Raw genomic sequence first — 5,841 nt, 5'->3', positions numbered from 1 at the left:
GATGCGAGTTGACAAAGTGGAAGACGCAAGGCAGCCATCTTGGATTTTGACGTGGCGACCCAATTTTCAATAGCGTTCTCCCTTATACGTAGATACACCCACACACCAGATTAGAAGTTGGTACTTCGCTTATTTTTCAAGATATTCCGCTCACAAGGTTCAGACATACATGGTGGCGGCCATCTTGGATTTTGACGTGGCGACCCAATTTTCAATAGCGTTCTTCCTTATGCGTAGATACACCCACACATCAGATTAGACGTTAGTCGTTCGTTTATTTTTCAAGATATTTTGCTCACAAGGTTCAGACATATATATGGTGGCGGCCATCTTGATTTTGACGTGGCGACCCAATTTTCAATAGAGTTCTTCCTTATGCCGAGATACACACACACACACCAGATTAGACATTGGTACTTCGCTTATTTTTCAAGATATTCAGCTCACAAGGTACAGACATACATGGCGGCGGCCATCTTTGATTTTGACGTGGCGACCCAATTTTCAATAGCGTTCTTCCTTATGCCTAGATACACCCACACACCAGATTAGAAGTTGGTACTTCGCTTATTTTTCAAGATATTCCGCTCACAAGGTTCAGACATACATGGGGGCGGCCATCTTGGATTTTGACGTGGCGACCCAATTTTCAATAGCGTTCTTCTTTATGCGTAGATACACCCACACATCAGATTAGACGTTAGTAGTTCGTTTATTTTTCAAGATATTTTGCTCACAAGGTTCAGACATATATATGGTGGCGGCCATCTTGATTTTGACGTGGCGACCCAATTTTCAATAGCGTTCTTCCTTATGCCGAGATACACCCACACACCAGATGAGACATTGGTACTTCGCTTATTTTTCAAGATATTCAGCTCACAAGGTTCAGACATACATGGCGGCGGCCATCTTGGATTTTGACGTGGCGACCCAATTTTCAATAGAGTTCTTCCTTATGCCGAGATACACCCATACACCAGATTAGACGTTGGTACTTCGCTTATTTTTCAAGATATTCCGCTCACAAGGTTCAGACATACATGGCGTCAGACATACATGGCGGCGGCCATCTTGGATTTTGACGTGGGTTGCACCCACACACCAAATTCGAATGCGGTCCTTCGCTTATGCATGCACGCATGCACGTACACATGCACGCACGCACGGACGGACGGACGGACGGACACACGGACGGAGGGGAAAACCATAGTCCCCCCCCCCCCTCCGCTCTGCGATGCGACGGGGGACAAAAATTATACTAGCCGGATCCAGATATTCTCCAAAATTGAATCGATTCTTCTTTGTCACACACACAACATGTCCACCTAGTTTCGTCCATATCCATCGACAACGTTTTGAGATATCCTGCTATGTATCGTTTTTGGCCCCATCTCCCAATGGTGAAAAATCACTTTAAAAATTCTAGTAGCCGGATCCGAATCCGGATCTTCACCAAAATCTAATCATTTCGTCCTTGTCACATACGCTACATCTCTGCCAAATTTCTTCCAAATCCGTCCACAACTTTTTGAGATATCTTGTTCACAAACAAACAAAGAAGAAGGCGTCATGCAGACCACGATACTTGAAAAATCCACCCCCATCCCCCCTGGAAAAAAGGTTGCAATTGATCCAGCAAATTGTCCATTTCATCAAGATCAAAACTGACGATCTTAATCAAAGCTCGGGTTTATTCGGATGAAAAGTGATGATTTTTCGATATAAATTTATGATTTTGGAAGTTTGACCTTGAGTTGACCTTTGACCTTTTGACCTCAAAAATAGTTGGTTTCCCTATTTACTCACTCAATGTGCGAATGCTGTTCAACTTCCAAGCCAATTGGATGAAAATTGATGGTTTTTCAGATGACAATAGATGATTTTGGAAGTTTGACCTTGAGTTGACCTTTGACCTAAAAAATAGTTTGTTTCCCAATTCGGTGAGGCAATTTGCAAATGCTGTTATATTTTCAAGTCAATCGGAGTTAAAATGGCGATTTTAGAAATTTGACCTCCAGATGACCTTTGACCTCAAAATCAATAGGCTTGCCAGTTGTGACGACCTCTACAACTTGGAGAAGTTTGGTGACGATCGGTTTAGTATTGTGACCTGTAGGCCAGTGACAAACAAACAGACAAACAGACAGACAGACAGAATAACAAACGCAACCGACCAATATACTTGAATAATCTTCGATTTTGCAAGTAACAAACAAACAAACAAACGGACAGAAAAACACACAGGGGTGAAAACATAACCTCCATCCACCTTTGGTGGCACAGGTAAAGAGAAGAGAGAGGGGGGACACTGAATCCTGCAAGATGGTTGGGTTACGAATGGGGAGAGAAAGGATTGCAGGTAGGGAAGGGGGATGACATGAGATGGCGGTGCACCGCCTGCTTGAAACTCCAGCGACACTGCTTCTCGATGTAGATTGCAGACGGTCGCCATTTACATTTTAGTGAGCTTGATGAGTGTGCAGTTTGAGTGTCATCTGTGCCTTGTGGTGGGAAAAGGTCAGGGTTCATTGCGTTCCTAGCATGCAAGTGGGCATTGCATTCATGGGTCAAAGTCTCTTGCCACATGCCAGGCATGACCACACTTATTTATACAGCATGACCGCACACGTGTCTGATTGGCTGTGCAGGATGAAAAGATTAATATACATATATCTAAATCACACCGTGCGATTGGTCAGGGTTAAAAGCAGAAATAATGGCGCACCACCTATGAAGGGTCCTGAATGACCACGCATGAAAGTGGTAATAAGTGGTGACTAAGTTCAGTGACTTACCATCGGTGTCCACATGGCTCATTCACAAGAGGGACAGCTGATGTGTCCGCGGACAGAGGAGCCTTTCTCGGTGGAGACAAGGTGGAATGCCAAGACTCCCCAAAGGGATGCTTTGACCATAGCTGGCTGGTGTTCACCACTCACCACTACCAGCGCCATGCACAGTGATTATTTAGAGACCTGGAGTTTCAGAAAACACAATTTTTTTTATGGTCAACGGACAGTTTTATGGTCAGAACTAATTCCACTATGAATATATATATATATATATAAATAAATAAATAAATATAAACACTGTACAGTGTACAGTATATGGTATAAGATAGGGGCGGGTGGGATTTTACATTTAAAAAAAGGTAAAGGGCGCATCCAACCAAGAAAGTAACTAGATCTACTTTGCTAATTTAAGTAACTAGAACGGCACTCATAGAGCGCAGCCTCACCTCGAGCACTCATTCGAAACAAAAATACCTTCGTTACCCGAACATGCTACCAATATGGCTCACCTGCTATTATGGGCCATATCCATGCCCATTATTATGTCATGTACATTGCCATTATCCATAGCTTTAGTGATCGATTAATTATTACCTCCGCCACCAAAGGGAGATGGAGGTTATGTTTTCACCCCTGTCTGTCTGTCCGTTTGTTACTTGCCGGAAAAAATTCCGGCAAGTATGTTGATCTGTTCGTTTGTTTGTCTGTCTGTCTGTCTGTCTGTCTGTCTGTTTGTCTGTCTGTCTGTTTGCCTGTTTGCAGCACTACGTCTACACCGTTGAACGTAGAATCGCCAAACTTTTCACACGTATTTGTCTTGCCCTCCAATATACTGTGCCCAAATTATGACGTCATCGACCACGTGGTTCGGCCGCCATCTTGGAAAAAACGAAAAAATTTGCACCTCGATATCTCCAAAAGTACTGAACAGAAACAATTGAGACATGGCTCATTGTAAAGAACTCTCCATGGGGAATTAAATATGTTAATGATGACGTCATCAGTCACGTGGTTCGGCCGCCATCTTGGAAAAACCGAAAAATTTTGTACCTCCATATCTCCAAAAGTGCTGAATAGAAAAAATTGAGACATGGCAAATGGCATTGAGAAATGAGACATGGTAAAAGTGGCAAATATATTGAAAATGTGTGTAAAAGTGGCAAAACTATTGTAAAATGTGTGTAAAAGTGGCAAATCTATTGCAAAATGTGCGTAAAAGTGGCAAATATATTGAAAATGTGTGTAAAAGTGGCAAATATATTGGAAAATGTGTGTAAAAGTGGCAAATATCTTGTAAAATGTGTGCAAAAGTGGCAAATATATTGAAAATGTGTGTAAAAGTGGCAAAACTATTGTAAAATGTGTGTAAAAGTGGCAAATCTATTGCAAAATGTGTGTAAATGTGGCAAATATATTGAAAATGTGTGTAAAAGTGGCAAATATATTGGAAAATGTGTGTAAAAGTGGCAAATATCTTGTAAAATGTGTGTAAAAGTGGCAAATCTATTGCAAAATGTGTGTAAAAGTGGCAAATATATTGGAAAATGTGTGTAAAAGTGGCAAATCTATTGTAAAATGTGTGTAAAAGTGGCAAATATCTTGAAAAATGTGTGTAAAAGTGGCAAATCTCTTGTAAAATGTGGGTAAAAGTGGCAAATAGATTGGAAAATGTGTGTAAAAGTGGCAAATATATTGGAAAATGTGTGTAAAAGTGGCAAATCTATTGCAAAATGTGTGTAAAAGTGGCAAATCTCTTGTAAAATGTGTGTAAAAGTGGCAAATCTATTGCAAAATGTGTGTAAAAGTGGCAAATATATTGGAAAATGTGTGTAAAAGTGGCAAATCTATTGTAAAATGTGTGTAAAAGTGGCAAATATCTTGAAAAATGTGTGTAAAAGTGGCAAATCTCTTGTAAAATGTGGGTAAAAGTGGCAAATAGATTGGAAAATGTGTGTAAAAGTGGCAAATATATTGGAAAATGTGTGTAAAAGTGGCAAATCTATTGCAAAATGTGTGTAAAAGTGGCAAATCTCTTGTAAAATGTGTGTAAAAGTGGCAAATCTCTTGTAAAATCTGTGTAAAAGTGGCAAATAGATTGGAAAATGTGTGTAAAAGTGGCAAATATATTGTAAAATGTGTGTAAAAGTGGCAAATCTATTGCAAAATGTGTGTAAAAGTGGCAAATATATTGAAAATGTGTGTAAAAGTGGCAAATATATTGGAAAATGTGTGTAAAAGTGGCAAATATCTTGTAAAATGTGTGTAAAAGTGGCAAATCTATTGCAAAATGTGTGTAAAAGTGGCAAATATATTGGAAAATGTGTGTAAAAGTGGCAAATCTCTTGTAAAATGTGTGTAAAAGTGGCAAATAGATTGGAAAATGTGTGTAAAAGTGGCAAATATATTGGAAAATGTGTGTAAAAGTGGCAAATATATTGGAAAATGTGTGTAAAAGTGGCAAATCTATTGCAAAATGTGTGTAAAAGTGGCAAATCTCTTGTAAAATGTGTGTAAAAGTGGCAAATCTATTGCAAAATGTGTGTAAAAGTGGCAAAAATATTGAAAATGTGTGTAAAAGTGGCAAATATATTGAAAATGTGTGTAAAAGTGGCAAATATATTGTAAAATGTGTGTAAAAGTGGCAAATATATTGAAAATGTGTGTAAAAGTGGCAAATCTATTGTAAAATGTGTGTAAAAGTGGCAAATCTATTGCAAAATGTGTGTAAAAGTGGCAAATATATTGGAAAATGTGTGTAGAAATGGTAAATCTCTTGTAAAATGTGTGTAAAAGTGGCAAATATCTTGTAAAATGTGTGCAAAAGTGGCAAATCTATTGCAAAATGTGTGTAAAAGTGGCAAATATATTGAAAATGTGTGTAAAAGTGGCAAATATATTGTAAAGGTGGGAGGGATTTTCGAGATCTCGCGAGATCTCGGAGACGGTGGGAGGGATTTTCGAAGCTCCACACGGTCTCCACGTTTTTCGAAGTTAAGTCTGTTCACAATTGTATTTTGTCGAAACTGTATTTATCTTTCGGTGTGTG

Source organism: Myxine glutinosa, chromosome 12 (assembly GCF_964187855.1).
Source record: "Myxine glutinosa chromosome 12, kmMyxGlut1.1, whole genome shotgun sequence".
Lineage (NCBI taxonomy): Eukaryota > Metazoa > Chordata > Myxini > Myxiniformes > Myxinidae > Myxine > Myxine glutinosa.
The sequence above is the reverse complement of the archived record's forward strand: the minus strand, read 5'-3'. Positions refer to the sequence as shown.